The 19,569-nt window shown below is 40.9% G+C and overlaps 1 protein-coding gene and 1 long non-coding RNA gene across 30 annotated transcripts in view; both read left to right on the top strand.

Moving 5' to 3' along the window:
• LOC134540897 (calcitonin gene-related peptide type 1 receptor-like) overlaps positions 1-19,569 on the top strand; it is a 391,875-nt gene that overhangs the window by 213,012 nt on the left and 159,294 nt on the right. The gene's annotated exons all lie outside the window — the stretch shown is intronic.
• Positions 10,422-12,673, top strand: LOC134540573 (uncharacterized). Its single transcript, XR_010076463.1, has 3 exons — positions 10,422-11,824; positions 11,944-12,072; positions 12,220-12,673. It is a non-coding gene; the product is annotated as an uncharacterized LOC134540573 (long non-coding RNA).

Here is a 19,569-nt window from a genome sequence, read left to right as displayed (position 1 = left end):
CCCGCGACTCTCCCGTGCCACTCTGGAAGCTGCGTAATTAACTCCTACCCCTATAGAATCTGTTAAGACCTCGTAGCTATAGAGGTACGTGAAATTTCGCGCGTTCGAATTGTTACCCAGCTAGAACGCAAGCCTCCGTAATCCCTTGCGATTAGAGACCGGAAAAATTCGCGGGTTCAATGACCTCCAGGATAGACTCCAATATCATCTACACACTCGGGCAAATGCCAACTGTTCATTGGCTGCTGACTTGTGAGTCGTCTCGACTGGGTGGCCTGTGATTCGACACTTCTACGAGTGAGGGTCTCTAATTGGCCCTCAGCACTAAGGTATAATTATATGAATTTTAGAATAACACAAAATGAACCCACGAATTTTTCAGGTCTACTTGCGATGTATTACGTGAATTGTATAGACTGGAAAAATTCGCGGTTTCAATGGCCTTCAGGATAGACTGCACATTCTCCTGTACACTTGGGCAAATTAACGCAAGTTCATTGGCTGCTGACTCGTAAGTCGTCTCAGCTGGTTTGTCTGTGATTCGATCCTTCTTCGATTGAGGGTTTATAACTGGTTGAGATTCGTCCAGATTAACAGTAAGCCAATAGTAAAATCATATAAAGGGTATATGTGTTTGAATTCTAGCCTATCGCCGAATGAATCTGCGAATTTTTCCTGTCTCTAGTGATTGGTAGAGACGGTGTTACGCAGGTTGGTACTGCGTAACGAGGAAACTCGCCCCTGCGGGCTAGTGGGATACCACCCGCCATACACTGCACGGACTCGGCGCGCGAATTTCAATTGATGCGCGTTGGATAGCAGATCCTCGGGTCCACTCGTGCCGAATCGCCTTTGATCGGAGCACGTGGACGTGGTCGGAAGTTTCCGAGCCGCGTTTCCGATTCAGGATGTCCAGAATATTCCTCGCTGTTTTAGTATGGAGCGCAGCGAGTATATAAGCAGGCTGCTAGCACGAGTTCCACAGAGTCTTCTCTCAACCGGCTGCGTGAATAATGCGGTGACCACGACCCGCACCTTCGATCATCGACGCCGAAAGGCTGCCCGCTGAGGTCTTCAAGCTGCGCACGGATCCCGAAAAAGGCGGTAAGAGAGGCCGCAAATTATACAAGTCAGTTACGGACTTGGTAATAATTCAGTGGTAGCCCAGTAACAATTTGCAAGTTGGCACGGGACTTTGGAAGTAAAAAGTATGTGTCGGACTTTGCAGTAAAATGACCAAGGGGAACATAGAAAATTCCGCCGAGGGTCATGAAGTGGTTTGCGACTAGGAGCATAACAGAGTTCTGCTCAGCAATACTTTAAAAAAAAATATATTTTCTCGTTCTATTAATACGGTGAAAATAAAAGGTGCTACTACTTGATTAAACGTTAAGGGCGTAGTGCAGTGGCATTAGCGGGACTATCAGTCGTGGCGTTTAAGACTACCTATGAACATAAACAAGGAGGTAAATTTTTAATGAAAAACTGTTTTAAAATAATTTCAAGCAACAGCATGTTAGGTGATTTGTCTCCAATTCTCTGCACTAGTATAGTGTTCGTTTTATTAACAAATAGTGTGAATTAAGAGCCGGCGAAAATGTGCAAGTATCAGGGAATCAGCACGGCGGCAGAGGTAGAATAAAGAAATTCGCTCCGTCGATGGTTTCCGGTCCGACTGGGGTGATCAGGTCAAGGATCAACGGAAATAAAAAAAAAACACTCGCCGCTATCACTTAAACGACACTGAAGATTTTAGCCAATTTTATTTGGGGAGAAGTGTTGAAATTTAAATTGTGTTAGAAATATCTCGTTCCTAAGTCTCTGGTACTGTTAAAACAATGTCTAATTTTGATCTGTAAGTGAAGGTTTAAGTATATTGTATTAAAAAGAATTTCTAATTATAACTAAAAGAAAAGGGTCCAGTTAGAATTATTTATTGAGGAATAATTCGTGTGGTTATGAGAAAATGTTTAAAAAGTAGTGAATGGTACGTAATTTTGTATAAATTTATTTCAGGTGTTTTGTTGGTAATCGCTGGAACATGAATTGTAGCAGTAATGTGTAACAGCCAACATAATAAGAAAATTTATATTAATGTATGAGGATTATATGTGTTTATATAATGTGTGAATAAATCTCTGTACATGCCGTACTAAATATGTGTTATAAATTGCTCTGTGTTTCCTTAAGCTCTTGTTGCCATTCTAATTTCCAACGACTAGGTAACAACGGGAAAAAGAATATTCGTTGATTTCAAAAACACGTATTTTCGTATTGCTTCTGTGACCGCCTCGCAGTTTGAGCCAATAAAAAAAAAAACCTTCTACCAGAGAAGTGTCAGATCGGAAGCATTTCAGTTGACAAAGTCTCGGAAGTCAGTAGCCAATGTGTAGAGACCTGCAAAATTCGCGGATTCATTGACCTCTAGGATAGACTCCACATTTCTTTAAATACTCGCGGAAATGACATCTGTTCATTGGCTACTGACGCGTGAGACGTCTCAACCAGGCTGGCCGTAATTCGGCACTTTCTTGGTTTAGTGTTTCCCATTGGCTCACAGTTCCCCGGATAAAATGTGGGCCAATCGCAGAAGCGGTATGAAGGTATAGTTGTTTTGATGCTAGCCTATCGCGAAATGAATCCGCGAATTTTGCATGTCTCTACCAATGAGCAATGAGGCATTGGCCTGAGTGTGAAGAGGATCGTGGATTCTGTCCTGTAGGTCATTGAAACGGCGAATCGGACCTCAAGTTATTTGAACGCGCCCCTTTATGCCGAATATTCCGGACTAAGAGAAAATGTAAGCAAATCAGGTGCGGCGGATTAAAAATAACAAAAAATGTTTCTCACTGAGGAATCAGCCAATGGAAAACCAGACGTTGTTAGAGCAAACGCGAGGCTTTGACTGTCAGCCTGACGCCAAATTAATTGGCGAAATTTCCGAGTCTCTACTCATAGCTAAGGGCATGCAGATTTCGCGAAAAGATTTTGAAACTAGATGAAAGTTAAAATACTGTAACACCGTCTGTGTTTCGTGATTGGGTGAGTTACTCCCAGGTACATATAGATTGTAACAACACCAATCATAGTGATTCACTGCGGAAGTAAACGCGTCCTGAGTGGCTCTATCAAACAAGGCAACGACTTCTCTCGCAGACGGCCGCCAATCAAAAGGAAGAAACAACAGGTGCGGGTATAACTTGTTGCAGTCTAATAATTGCTCAGATCGTTTCGCGAAAAATTCCTGCCCCTACTCATAGCTATAAAACTGAAGGGAAGAAAAATTCGCGTATTCGAAGACCTCCAGGATAGACTCCACGATCCTGTGCACACTCGGGCAAACCTCGCCTGTTCATTGGCTGCTGACTCGTGAGGCGTCTCTACTGGGTGACTCGTGAATCGTAGGGGCATGCATTTTTCCCGTCCCTAGTAATGCTTTTTTTTTTTTTAAAATGATTCGTGCAAAGTATATTATTGATCTTAAATAATTTCGTGTCCATGAAATTATTTTTACTATGCATATAATTTTAGATATTTGCCTTTAACGAGTTACGGATAGAATAAATACCGAATCAGAAACACGATACTTGTAAACTAATTTTTAGGCTATCGGAGGACCTTTACGTGATTTTGTGAAAACAGAAATTCGCTATGTTAATATTTCAGTTATAAAAAGGTAGATCCTTGCGCTTCCTCTGCTAATGATTATATCCAGGGGAATGCATTTTCCGTGAGATAATCTGACCGCTCATTAGACTGCAAACAAGGTTTGTCCGCGCCAGAGATTGTTCCCTTGTGATTGGCGGTCGTCTGCGAGAGAAGCCGCTGACCTTTTTGGGCCGGACCAATCAGGGTCACGTTTGCTTCCTGCAGTGGATGGCAGCGATTGGTGCGCAGACAGCAAGCATGCACCTGAAAGAAACCCGGCCAACCACGACACACAGACAATGCTTAGAGGCCGGAAAAATTCGCGGATTCATTTCACGACAGCTTAAAATTCATATAGTTATACCTCAGTGCTGCCTCTGCTATTGGCTCACAACTCACCTGGATGACTCTGGGCCAGTGAGAAACACTCAACCGAAGATGTGTCGAATCACAGGCCGCTACATTGGGACACCTTCACAAGACAGCAGCCAATGAGCGGGTGACATTTGACCGAGTGTACGTAGAACTATAAAGTTCATCCTAGAGGTCATTGAACCCGCGAATTTTTCCGGTCCCTATCCATAGGTGTGAATGTATGAATTACATTGCGTGTTTAGTAATTTTGCAAAAAATGAAACGTTTGTGAGAGCAGATGTCTTACGAAACAACGAGATTATTCTCTCCACAACTTACATGAGCTCGCTTAAGCACTATGACTTCTTTATTTTTTTTTTGGAAATGAAACGGAATCTGTAAAATTTACATGAAAACAACTGCATCACTTCAAAATAGTGTTCGCAGTAATACTGGGCTCCGATTCATCCCCGGGAACGTATGCTTTGATTTAATGCAGTTTTATGGACATACGCCTTTACAGTTTTGCACTGTTTTTCATGGAAATATTACGAAAATAAAAAAGTAATCAAAAATATGTAGATCACATTTTTGACGTTACAACGTCTAATAAATCGATGAACGCCGGCTACACGCACGAAAAAGTGTCCCGTTACGCATTTTGTTCCGTTTCGCTGTGTCCCGTTACGCTCATTTTATATTGCTCTTTGCTAACATGAACCTCCTAGCATTGCGACCGAGTCCGTGGTGTAATTCTGTTTTCATGCATTTCAATGTAACATTTTCATTGCTATTTACTAACCCGTTCCTCCTAGCATTTCTGCAGAGTCCGTGACGCAAATATATTATTTTTGACTGCATTTTGGTGTTGGGTAAGCCATTTTCCTTCACATCATCCTTCAAACTTTCCCATTCGTTTCCTACTTTTCCTATCATCGTCCTATCCTTAACAGAATAACACAGATTGGAAGAAATTAAATAGCAAACATGTATAAAAGTTATAGTTAAAATAATCTGTTCATTAAAGTAATAAACATATTTGAATTAATGAGTGCAAATAAAAGTAAATTTATTAATTAAATTGTAGATTTCATTTCACTCCTTCTTTGTATCGATACAAAATTATTATAATTCGATAAAAATGATTCAATTTTATTCATAAAAGTATGCAATCATTTCATCAATGTTTTGTTATGACTTTGTCACGTTAAACTATCGTCCGTAAACCGACATTACAGACAACCAATTTTTTTTCTGAATTTTTCCATTATAAACGGTGCAAAACTGCAATGACGTATGTCCAAAAAAAATTGTATTAAATCAAAATTACTCATTGCATGAATCATTTAAAAACGTATGTATGATATGAGTTGTCCGAGTATTTCCAACGGTTAAAGTTATTTGTAAACCGTTCCATGAGTAACTTTCCAGTATTAGTTGCGCACATTTATAAGCATAAAAAAATAATGTGAATTGGTTGAATATTCGATTAACTTCTTTATGGTTAAAAAATTATGCTTGGATTAAACATAAAATAAAAAATAGAATTTAAAATTATACGCCAATTTTCGTTAGAAGTAGTCAGTATTATATTGAAAAAAAATTGTATATATGCGAAAATAACCATAGTTATGTGTTGCACAAAGATACTATATATATTTCTTGTAGTATTACAAATTTTCTGGGCAACAGGTTTCCAAAGGAATTTTTTCGTAAACGTACAGATTTTTTTTTTCTGTACGCACGCACTCCATTATTCACGAATCGCTCCCCGCATGATGTTTTCTCTGGTCCCGAAGGGATTCAATCACTCACTCAAGCGTTTTCTTCGTACTGTTGTGAGTGTTTCGCTTTTTTTTGTTCATTTGGGAGAAGGGTTTGCCCTTCGATTAATCACGTCGAAAAGCCTGCAGGACTCGTAAAAAAAAAGTACACGATCTGGAGGTTTTCTATTAATTTTATACGAAAAAAAAAATAGTCTCCAGAGTTTATTTTTTTCGGGAATTCCCAAACGCTATTATATTTTATTTTGCTTTAAAAAAGGTTTGCACCACTCAATTATATTGCAAGCTGGTTATGTGTTACTTGCATATTTCTGACTTTGTGTTGGTTATGTTTGAATGGTAAATTACATGTAATGTTGCTGTTCAAAAAAATGTGAACTACCATTCGCGGTTCGCAGTAATCGTTTTGGTCACTTATTTGCACCAAAAATTCCGGCGGTGCGAAGTATTTTTTTTTATAATTATGTTTTGTGGTGTATTTGATAAGTTGGTGAGTGATATTACGTCAAATCTGTTCAAAACACCCAACATTAATCTGCGATACATAGACCAATCCGTGTGCATCATACATTATTCATTCGATATAGTTAAGTCTGTCTTTTTCGCGAAAATATTTCGAGACTAGCTGAGAGTTAGAACACTGTAGCGTCGCCTGTGTTTCTTGATTGGGTGAGTTTCTTTCATGTACATGTCGATAGTTACGAACACCAATCACTAGGGACCGGAAAATTTCGCGGATTCATTAGGCGATAGGCTAGAAGTCAAATACATATACCTTTCAGATGATTTTGCTATTGGCTTACTGTTCATCTAAACGAATCTCAACCATTTATAAACCTCCAACCAAAGAAGGATCGAATCACAGACGAAGCAGCCGAGACGACTCACAAGTCGGCAGCCAATGAACTTGCGTTATTTTCTCGAGTGTACAGGGGAATGTGCAGTCTATCCTGAAGGTAATTTAAACCGCGAATTTTCCCGGTCTCTACTAATAGTTTTTGTCTGATCCCATTATTATCTTAACCGGCGTAGTTCAGACACCGCTAGTAGTTCGAAACATGCATTTTCCCCCTGGGGAAGTGTAGTGGGGAAAGATAGGCAAACTGAATGCGACGGAGTAGCTGCTAGAAGCGCCATTCACACGGGAAACAATGCCTTCCGAGTTCATTAGCAGTCACAATGCGCGATCGAATACACCGGTGGGACTCTTTTGTTCGTTCGCGAGGCCTCTTCGTGCGGTAGGAATGATCGATCAGAATGTAGCCATGCAATAGTATGAGAGAAGGAGGGGGAAAAGGGGTGTACAAAAAAAATACGGATGAGTCACAGGTATATCGTTTCGTTCGCTCTTCGTTCTCCGGATATTTATGTCTTGTCGCGAATAAACAACGCAGGTAAATATTTTTCCTCTGGTGTCCATCAAAGGCTCGCATTTGCCTACAAACCCCCCCCCCCCCCCTATTAGCCCTTTCTTATCCATCAAATACAGCCTATTTTATCGGTAACAAATATTCCCCCCTTCCCATTTTTTTATTCCCTTTTGGTGTTACAGTGGTTTTTTTTAACAAACACCCGAAATAAAATTTGTTTGACTGGATTATACGATAATACGTTGCTCGTTTCCATGAATAAATTTTAGCTAGAGTAAAAAAAAAATTGCGAAGCAAAAAAATCTTTCACCCACTTATCATTTCCCGAACCAATTGGAAAATTATTTGAATTCTAATGAACCAAGTTCCTATTCACTTTGCTGTTTCAGAATAGCGAGCACTGTAATTATTACTTTCTTTTGTAAGCGTAGCAGAAATATTCACGTAAAATTACATATATGTGTAGCTATATTTGTATTAACTGCGCGCATAAATAAGCTTCATAAAACAAGTTCAAGTCCAATTAATGAATATGGTCGATCATTTTTTCCACGATCTAAAAAAAACCTGTGTTTGATTGAAACAACAATTGAAATATAAAATTATGTGTTAATTTTCGTAATAAATACTCAGTAATATCCAGAAAATATTTACTGTAGGCAAAAATAGCCATAGCGACGTGTTGTACAATGGTACAATATCTTTCTTGACGTATTACTAGGGGCATGCATATTTCGCGAAAAGATTCCGAGACCAACTAAAAGTCAAAACAATGTAGCACCGTCTGTGTTCCGTGATTGGGTGAGTTTCATTCAGGTAAATGTTGATTGTTACGAACACCAATCACATTAAGTCAGTGCGGAATCAAACGCGTCCTGAGTGGCTCGGTCACACAAGGAGACGACTTCTCTCGCAGACGGCCGCCAATTACAAGGAAGGAACCGCTGGTGCGGGTATACCTTGTTGCAGTCTAATAGACGTTCAGGTTGTTTTCGCGAAAAATGCCTGCCCCTAAGTATTACAAATAATTAGAGTCCTGTAAAATTCGCGGATTCATTTCGCGATAGGATGGAGTCCAAATACTTTAGACATTATTTTGCTTCAGTGATTGGGCCACAGTTTATCTGAAGGACTCTGGGCCAATTAAAAATCTTTAACAGAAGAATTAGCGAATCACAATCATTCCAGTCAACAGGTGTTACGAGTCGGTAACCAATCAGCAGATGTAAATTGCACGAGTGTGTAGAGGAACATGGAATCTATCCTTTAGGGATTTTAAATCGCGAATTTTACAGGACTCTACAAATAATCTCTCGGCAACTGGTTTCCAAAGGAATATTTTACCAAAGTGCATACATTTTTTTTTCTTGTGAGGCGTGCCTACCCGGGCGCACATACGTATGGACTGCAGCGCTTCAGGAGAAACCGCACATTAGAAAACTGATCCAGACATCCGAGTGGAGTCTTTTTACGAAAAGCATTTAAGAAAACGCGGAGGTGCGGAAGAGCAGTCCTGTCATTTTCTAAACTTTTATTTTCAGAAATTTTCCAATGGTTGAAACTATTATCATTAGAACCACGGAAATTTCGCGGATTCATTTAGTCGCAACAGAATGCAAACCTCCACACTGTCGCACTGTGTTCATGATTGGACCGCAGTTATCTGGACACGCCCCTCTACGACCGTGAGCCAACGACGCCCAGCTAGGAGAGAAGTAAGCGAATGAGTTAGTGCCAAATAACAAGGATAAAAATGTTCTCGCTAAGAAATCAACCAATGGGAAAGTAAACATGGGTCGAGCACATGTATAACTTTGAATTCTATCCTGAGGCCAGAGGAATCCGCGAAATTTCCGGGACTCTAATTATCATCAATAATAATTTCAAGGCCTGAGACATCCAGGTTCATATTCTTGAAACCACTCAAAGAGGCCTTGAATTACATTTTATTTTATTTATCTGACGTGTATTTTATGTTTACCGCTCAAACATCATCTGGTGCGAACCCGCACAAATATGCACTAGCGAACTTCGCACTTACTACACACCGCCTCACCAACACACATACTGCCCCGTACCAGGCGGGGCCCCTCAGACAAAAAAAAATTGGTTGTCTGTAAAGTCGGTTTACGTACGATAGTTTAACGTGACAACGTCATAACAAAACATTGATGAAATGATTGCATATTTTTATGAATAAAATTGAATCATTTTTATTGAATTATCACTATTTTGTACAAATACAAAGATGGAGTGAAATGAAATCTACAATTTAATTGATAAATTTACTTTTATTTGCACTCATTAATTCAAATATGTATATCACTTTAACGAACAGATTATTTTAACTATAACTTTTATACATGTTTGCTATTTTACTTCTTCCAATCTGTGTTATTCTGTTAAGGATAGGACGATGATAGGAAAAGTAGGAAACGAATGGGAGTGTTTCAAGTTTAATGTGCCTCGAAAAAGTCAAATCGATGGTTGTTCCAATCGAGTGGAAGAGAGATAGATGCGGCGCAAGCGTACAATGAGCGTAACGGGACAACGTGCGTAACGGGACAATGAGTCATCCTTTTTCGTGCGTGCAGCCGGCGTTCATCGATTTATTAGACGTTGTCACGTCAAAACGATTGTAAATAATTTTTAAAACATACTTAACCCCGGCGTCGGACCTGATTTTCGACGAGGAATTTCATTATAATACTGCTGATTGTAATAAAATTCACTAAACAATTAATGCTAAAAAAGTTTTCCTTTGGCTTTGTGAACTTTGGTTCGCGCTATCCGCCACAAGGCAGCACCTCAGGTCACACATTTCCGTTCTATTTACGAAATCACTCCTAATGCTGTATACCGAGAGGTAAGATGTGACACATAAAAAAAGTTTATTCCCTTCCTCCATTAAATTTACGCCCAGCAATTTCCGTACAGACAGTATATTACAGATTCGAATTTATTAGAGGAATTTTACAACCCCTGAGGGGAGGCATCGCAAAGAATGTATTACAGTCAAGAACTAAAATCCGTATGGTCCCCAATTCCTAGATGCAGGTGCAGGTGTGAGTAGGAATTTCGCCATTGCCACGTCAACGCGATGCACTAGGATGCATTTGACTCTGACTGCATTTGAATTTTTTCGCCGCAGAGCTAACGAACCCCTCGGCGCAAAACTTAGACTTTAGTTACGTAACGTCGATCTTAAGGCTAGTGTCAGCTTCTACAAAGCAATCTACCATACCTGTGCAAGGCTCATGTGCTCTCAGACCTCTACGACATACATTGCTTTATCTTGAAACGTTCGTGATGTTTCATGAGATCATAGCACGTTTTCCTTGTACGTGTATGTGTGTGTATGTTTACATTCTTACGTGTCGTACACGTACACGAGCGTAGCGTAGGTCAAGACACTGAACATGACGTGAACAGCTTCGCTGTTACGATCGGTCGTCATGCCGGCGGTCAGCGATGATAGTCACGTCAGGCATGCCCCTGCTTGAGACAGCAGGTGTGAACATGTCTGATCCGTTTTCCGTATGCTGCAATGTGCCGCAATACTTAAGACCATGGTGTAATAATGCATGAACATGATAGTCTGTGGCCATAGCAACCAAACTATTCCGAAAACCTTATCTTGGGTTTTACAAGAACTACGCGGGCTAATTGCTTCATGATCTCGTAAATCACGTCACATTTACCTAATAAGGTAAATGTACGAGTCCCGTTTCGGAATGAGGATAACCATAAAAGGTATATGTATCGTTAGGTATTAATGTTTGTGGTTAACCGCAAACCACAAACCGCGCTGATATCGTTGGGCTTTTCGTGAATTTCAGTGAGTTTGCGTCATGTAGTTACAAACTGTCGCTGGGCGGCAAAACTTTCAGGCTGCATTTAGAAAGTTGAACAACTCGTTGCAAGCTCAACTTTTCATACGCGTTGCGACGTGTTCTCTGACGGGCTCGAGCCGCTGGTGATAAGCCTGAGCAGAATACATGGTTTTTTCTTCAAAGATAGCACAGTCGCCGCGACTCGTTCTATTGTGTTACCACGAGCTCCATGCGGCGTTGGAGAGTCACGTGCGTCGCGGTCTTATCGGTAGCTCGATGGTGCGGCCAAGATACCGAGCACCTGGTTGGCGTGCACGTTAATCTTGTACGGAGTTGGAAAATGTTAGCATCTCAAGACGTATACACTTTGTGCTCTTAGAGTATTGACCACATTAGGTACAAACTTTACTCCAGTTTGAAAACGAACCGCATGACAACATTTATTGAATTATGTCACAAACATGTCGACATCTATGGTGATGACATCAGGATCAATATATTGAAATAGTTGCACATTATTGCAATATTATTACCATTGTTTCTAATGGGTGACGAATCGATATTAACCGCGCGATTGCGGTTTAACCATTATTGATTAAGGTATTTCAACATTATTGCCTAATTATTTTTCCTTGACTTGCGTCATGTCTGAATAATTCCATTGCTCCTTGTATGGCAATTCCCTTATCAGTTTTCGACCTATATAACGGCCCTGTATCCCTCATGATATTCATAAGTTCATCGACAGCCACTGCGTAAACAAGTGCTTCCAGATCAAGACTGTGACCAAGCTCCTCCAAAGCAAAGACCCGAACATCAACGTCCGCTCTCTGCTGTAAGTATCCAATATTTAAATTGATTACTCTCTGCATTTTTATACTTGTCCTGCGCATTCCTTTCAGGGATGGAGCACCTCTTTAATGACTGAATTTCATATTTTGTTTCCATTTGCAGCTGCTGAATCGTGACTCCTGAATAAGACTCTACAAGATGCAAAATCTCATGCTGCTCTGTATGGCTATGTTCCTGGCGGCGGATGCGAGGCCAGAACCCGGGACGAAGTTGCCCTGCAATCCAAGACAAGTGAGTATATCATTTCTGCAAACTGCATCCGTCTGAGTGTCTTGTTACTGTTGCAACTTCTGAGCAAAGAGTTTGTCGTCTGCCCCAACCCTGCAGAGCGTCTTCTAAAAGCTTTAACGAAATTAATGTTGATTTTTCTATTTTCAGTACACCGATCCCACGAGGTCCCGCTCAAAAGAGGAACCACCGGAAGCACACCAAAAGGTTGTCAAGATTCCAGGGATCCTGTCGACCCGAATAGGATTCCTTGACGGCCCAGATCTGAATCAACGTTGGCCCTTTGAATATAAAGTTGTTGTGCCTGACTGTGCTTAAGATTTTTGTTATGTATTCACGCTGTAAACAACCGAGTAGTTGATAAGTTTGCTTATTGTAATGCTTCTTTTTCTTCACTTTTTAAAATAAAGATTATTGCGCAATATTTCTTGGTATCATTGACGTAGAATAAGCTGACGCAACGTCCAGTAGGTATCCCAACTCACCTGTATACCTGGCTGAGCTTAGGTCACGATCGGTCTGCTAGGCTGAATGGAATGTGCATCGGACCGACGTGCAGATGTAGGCTTCACGCTGCAACTCGTGCAACGCGGTTACCCTAGGACTTAAGATCGTTTCAAGATAGAGCTTTGTCTCCTGATTTCAACATGCACTGATGACTGCATTGGTGAGCTCGATGGTACAGCCGCAAGACTATCTTGTACGGAGCTCAAAAAGTTAGTATGTTAAAACGTATGCACGTAGTCTTCGATTATTAACAAGATTAGGTACAAACTACTCCAGTTTAAAAACAAACGGTATGATAACATTCATTCGATTAGGTATACCTATGCCAAAATTCCATTTATGGCCGGCGTGTACAGGAAATCCATTCAATTTAGGCATAACAGTTGACGCAGTAACATGATCGCAATATGACTAAATGTTATTATCGCTTATTCACCTATATTTTTTCCAGGATTGTTACCTTATTATTATAGCATTTACGTCATCGGTTTTTATTTTTTCTATTATTATCCGGGCATTGTTATCGCCACCAGTATATAGAGTCCCTACATCCGTTATGAAATTCATAAGCTCATGTGCAACCACTACCTGAACAAGTTTGTCCAGAGCAACACTCCCAGACTCTGCAAAATGCACAGGATACGAAGAAGTGAGTATGTCATTCCTATACAAACGCATATCAACGATCCGTTGCAACTCAAAGAGTTTGTCGCGCCAATCCTTCAGAACTTTTTGTAAACTTCAACGAAATTAATGTTAAACTGTCCATGTTCAGGTCACCGATCTCACCAGGTGCCGTTGCACGAAAGCATGGGATACGGACAAACTACCGCAAGCACACTCCCACGTCGTCAAGAGATCGAGCAGGGTGATAAAGACCTGAATTGGATTCCTCAGTGGTTCAAACTCAAATCAATCCTCATTCTCATGAGTCTGATGCTGTTTGAGGCGTTCGTTTCATCTAGTGTTCAAATTACGTGGATTATAACTTTACTTCATAGTGTAGTGATCTTGTTTTACTTGTTGAAAATATAAATTAATATCCAATACTTCTTGGTATCATTGATGTAGAATAAGTTGACGCGACACCGCGTCTAGTAGGTAATCCCAACTCACGTATATGCCTGAGCGAGCTTAGGTCACGATCGGTCCGCTAGGCTGCATGTGCATGGAATGTGCATCGGACCGACGTGCAGATACGCTGCAATTTGTGCAAGGCAATTACTGCACTCTTATCGGTCGAGGTTTTACATCGTTGCATGATAGAGCGTAGCCTTCTGCGTCCGAAAATACCACCCCCCGCTAGCCCCGAGCCTTAACTTGGGAGTTATAGCCCGTAAGTTCCAGTACAACGGACTGTACTTCGGCCTTAGACGGAGGGTTCTTAAATTTTATAACGAGCTGTAAACTTTTAATAGCCTTGGCTTTGCTGTCGAACATGCTAGGCACCCCGAATATGGATCCAATCCACAAATTAACATAGTTTCAAAAAAAGAACCAAAAATACCTTACCACAGTTAAATCAGTTCACACTGAAACGCCAACTTTTCAACAACCACATAAATTCTCATGTAGGTAATTGAGACTTTTTCTTTGGTTGCATTGTTTTCTGTTACAGTTTTTTATGTGTAAAAATACAGAAAATTGTTTTATATGTTTAAGAGCACTTAATGGACTTGTATTACACCTATATCTTCATTTCTCCGCCGTGTGATGTCACGGTCGCCGCTCGATGCACGACGAGAAGACTGCGCGCCAGTCCAGAGGAGATACCGCGCTAGAAGCACCAGCGAGCGTCGCGCTTATCATCCCGCCTCACCGACACAGATACGCCCCTGACTAGGGGGGTGGGGGGGCTATTAACATCGGACTCGCTATGTCACAAAGGGCCTGGGTTCGAGTCGTGGTTCTGACATCTTCGCTAATGGTTATCCACGATTCCTCCGAAATAACTGGGTTGGTTTGTCACAATATGTCATGGCTGATTTATTTCTCAAATTCCTACTCTGTGTCGCGTTATTTGTTTTTTTCCCCACGAATGATGGCGTTGTGAACGAGGGTGCTAACCTCAAATAAAATAAATATCTACGATGAAATGACGAATTGGTCTGTGGTGGTTGAAAAATATTAAACGATGCCAGTGCGATGATTTTGCTGCATTCAGTTTCTTGCCTGAAGATGGAGACAGCCACCAGCTCCCGAAACATATGCAAAGTCTTGCGTTGTCTTCTCTGTCACCTTCCTTCGTTGTTTATATTCACGTGGATGAACTATGCTTTTTTTTATATTTTCTCTGTGTTTCTGTTGCTGTATTTCACACACTCTGTTATCGCTGTCTTTTTTATCAACTATATTTTTACCACTATAACCAATCTTTTTTTTGACGTTGCAATGATTTACCCCAGTTTTTACCACTGTTTGTTCCGGTTGGACATTATTTTAAGTTGTTTATTTACGGCAGCAGATACAATTTCACTCATGAATGTTTTGCATTCAAATTTTACCTACCATCGTGACACTAATAAGGCACTAATTTTCCACAAAAAAAAATTTTGACTGGAGTAAATTTCCTGATGTTGATTTCTAAAAGATAACTATAGATTATATGTATGCAACTTCCTTATTTTAGTATTTAAAAATTTTGGTCTCACAATAAATTACATAAATATAAATAAATACTCGTTTTATAAAATTAGCGTTCCTAAAACGTAATTATTAATTTTCTCTTATAGTTTTGTACATTTATATTTTTTCCTACAGTTTTTTTTATTGTCAAACTTAATTTTTACATTGTGTGATATTTGCGGATGGAGTAAAGTAATGTTGATTTTTTTTTACTGCAGATCACGCAAGTTTAGTTTGAGTATTATGAGGGCACATAGTGTCTGAAGGTGATGTTGGTTTAGAAATGTTTCCCTTCAGTTTATGGGTTCATAAAAAAATTTATTTCTTTCGCGTTTTTTATTATGTCTCACACCTTCCAGCCGAGATGAATACGTTCTCGTGAAAGAAAGCGGATGGGCCGAGAAAAAAAATATATATTCGAAATTCAAATTACTTCTCGGTAAATGCCTTGGATTTTACGACGTATTACCTTGTGTCGTCGTAACATTGATAGCTCTCCACCAAAGCTGTACCTTATTTCCTCCTTCCCAAAAGCAATAAAGTGTAGCGACAGTAATATAGCTACAGCGCAGACAAGACACCGTGCATCAAAGTACAAGATGACACAGAAAAAAAAAACAGGAACCTGATTCCAGCAGGACGTTGCGACATCGCACACGGCAAGGAAAATCAACTGCATCTGCGCGAGAATTGTTTGGTAATGGAGTCGTGTCGAGATTCTGTGACATTCTGTGGTTTTAATGTCTGTCCAAAAAGTAATCACACTTTCTTAAGTCCACTACTTTTACTCTACCCACTCTACACTCAAACATATTAGGTAAACTTTAGATATTTTTACAATGTGATACAATTGATTGTGCAAAACAAAGAAGCCAATTTTTATATTAAAATAAAACCTCCATCAAAGAGCATTGATTGGACCAATCGGTCAATTCACTGAGATATAAAAAAGTAAATAAACGAGCTTGTGTAACAAAATACAATCATGCAACGGTCTTAACAACGATCTCGGTTCACACACGTACACATTATATACATATATCCCTTTAATGGTGTGAGTCTTCTTAGAAGCAGTCAAATTTTCCCGAAAGACAAAGTTCACCTGTGAACCACGTGTGTACCAGTACGAACGCTCCAAGAGAAGACTATGCAACTGGATCAGTGACTACCCGCCGCTGTCGGAACTGTGGGAGCTGTAGTCTCTCAGCGCGAACGCTCCGATTACAAGCGATGTACCTGCAGGACCGGACACTGGTGATGGCGCCGGTATGGGACACTAGCGATCCAGCGTGAAAGGCATCTTAGCGCTGTCACTAGTTTAGACCTCGGATACCGTATTTATCGGGTTGTGTATTTTCCTTGCGGGTCTGCCCCAAGAGTCGTATCCACACGACACGGCCAAATAAAACCGGATGCATTGAAACAAAGAACTGAAGATGAAATTCGTGGCATAACCAGCAAATTGTGTTTTCAACTAGATTTCTGGACGCGAATCGCACGCAGTTTCCGCACCCGCCGCTAGAATTCGCTTCCGGAGCAGCTACTTAGACTATCGAATATATATAGCCTATATATATATATATATATATATTTTTTTTTTTGCAAATAGAAATGAAACTATTTTGGATAAGGGAATTTCATTAAAAAAAATACTGTCCATCGTCTTAAGATTCACTAACCAGTTAATGCTATAAAGTTTTCCATTGTCATTGTGAACTTTGGTTCGCGCCCATCCGCCACAGATGGCAGCACCGTCGGTTACACATTTTCCGTTCCGTTCACGTAATTGCTAAAGACCTGCAAAATTCGCGGATTCATTCGGTGACAGGCTAGAATTCAAACACACATATACCTCTTAGATAATTTTTGCTTTTGGCTTACTGTTCATCTGGACGAATCTCAAACCAGTTATAAACCCTCAACCAAAGAAGGATCGAATCACGGACAAACCCGCTGAGACACGACTCACAAGTCGGCAGCCAATGAACTTGCGTTATTTGCCCGAGTGTACAGGGTTTATGTGTGCAGTCTATCCTGAAGGCCATCGAAACCGCGAATTTCGCAGGTCTCTAGCAATGGCGTTATGTCCAAAAGCTTACATTTAACATTGTCTTTGTGAACTTTGGTTCGCGCCCATCCGTCACAGATGGCAGCACCGTCGGTTACACATATTTTTTTCCGTTCCGTTCACGTAATTAATTGCTCCTACCGAAATGCCGTGTGCCGAGAGCCAAGATGTTAGGCACAAGTGTGTATATAATATATAGTCGGGGTGTGGCTCGGGACGGTTCGGCCAAAGTCGTGCGTGTGTGTGTGTGTGTGTGTGTGTGTGTGTGCTCGTTTCGAAATTTCCCTCGACGTCGTGCCGCAGGGAAGTTAAGTCGGTTGAGGTAGAGGTTCGAGGGGATGAATATTACACGTCTGGGAGACCTCGATGGCCTCCTGGGTGTGCGCGCCCCTTCTCCTGTACCCCCCTTCCCCTTGGCCCGCACATCGCGTCAGCCTCGCGGGGGGTTGCTGCCGCCTGATGAATTATAGATGGACCACATCAGCCCCCGACTCCAGGGGAGAACCTGACCCCCCCCCCCCCCCCTCAGGAGGGCAACCACTCTGCGCTCGTCACGTCCCAGGCTCTCGATGTCTGCGATTTCGCGGAAACCCTTTCCCCGTCGTTCCTCGATCACCAAACAACAGGGAAGCCTTCTTTTCACAGACGAGAGAGCCAAACGCCCGATCGTGCATCTTCGGATTTTTTTTTTTCTGTTCATTGTAAATAAATATGGCGGTGTTGATAAAAAATGAAAGACCATGAACAAGGCAACGGTATTTTATTTGCACGCCGCCATATTTTTTCGTTTGCCGTGTGTCCGTGAGTGTTTATTTTGGACAACTCGTGATAACTAATGGTCAATTAGGTTAGGTTAGCTACATTACAAATTACTTTAAAAACATTGTGGACGGTTTATTTGGTTAGGATAGCTACATTAAAGATACTGTGAAATCATGTAAACGGTTTCCTAGCGCTGGATAGCTACATATTAAAAAGATATTTGCTAAGCAACCATAAAATGATTTTACAGTATTTTTAATGTAGCTATACTTACCTAATGTAACCAATCATCCACAATGTTTTAAAGTATTTATAATGTAGCTAACCTATCCTAATATACCGCAAAATTTAATGCCAAACCGGTTTATACAATGAGATAGAACGGCGTATGACGTATGAGTAAGCTACATCCCAAATAAATAACCTGTTGTGGTACGGAAAAAAAAAAGCTAGCATGAACTTCGGGGAAATCAGGTGTGGCTCTCTCGTCTGTGAAATGAAGGCTTCCCCAAACAACACACACTCTCCACAGTGGAAAAAAAAAAAGAGCGCTTGTAACTCGGTACACGTGATACTAGTGAAAACCTCTTTGGCAATTCACACCTCGACTCGTTAAAGTGCTCTCTTTGTATCTCTTTGGCGTCAGAAACTTAAAAAAAATTTTTTTTTTTTCACCAAAACTAATGTTCGCAGGCTTTCACGGCCATTGTCTGAAGTAGATCGGCTTCTGGGTTGTAGCCGCGTCCTTGCCGAATAATTCACCCGACGTTTCGGTCGACATTGCAGTTGCCATCATCAGGTAGCAGTTACCTGTGATGATGGCGACTGCAATGTCGACCGAAACGTCGGATGAATTATTCGACAAGGACGCGGCTACAACCCAGAAGCCAAGCTACTTCGTTTCTCTGAAACGTTGAATTGAAATTGGGCTTTCAAATTGTATTTAAAAATTTTACTCTCATCTCCCCCTAAAGAAGTTTCAATTAAAAAACTTTATAGTTACGCAGCTAAAACAATACTCATTTTACACAAGTGATTAAAATAGTGCTTGCTTGAAATAACGCCATTTTCTTGCGAATATATCCCGTGGCTCTGTGCACAATAAGTAGGGGCAGGCATTTTTCGCGAATAAATCTGAAAGCCTATTAGACTGCAACAAGGTATACCCGCAGCAGCGGTTTCTTCCTTGTGATTGGCGGCCGTCTGCGAGAGAAGTCGTCGCCTTGTCTGACCGAGCCACTCAGGACGCGTTTGCTTTCCCACTGAATTACTCTGATTGGTGTTGTAACACTCGACATATAGGCTACCTGAAAGAAATTCACCCAATCACTAAAACAGAGACGGCGCTACAGTGTTTTAACTTATAACTAGTCTCGGAATCTTTTCGCGAAATATGCATGGCCCTAACAATAAGCTGAAGCCCCGTTGTGTTGCCTTCTGTCCAAATAATCCCTTACTAGATGCCAGCAAGTCGGATGGTGTCAGGCGTCTTTTTTCAACTGTTTTGTCGTTGTCAGCTCACCGTGTTCCTCTGTGCT

Source organism: Bacillus rossius, chromosome 17, assembly GCF_032445375.1.
Source record: "Bacillus rossius redtenbacheri isolate Brsri chromosome 17, Brsri_v3, whole genome shotgun sequence".
Classification (NCBI taxonomy): Eukaryota; Metazoa; Arthropoda; class Insecta; order Phasmatodea; family Bacillidae; genus Bacillus; species Bacillus rossius.
This window is presented reverse-complemented; position numbering and strand designations above follow the sequence as displayed.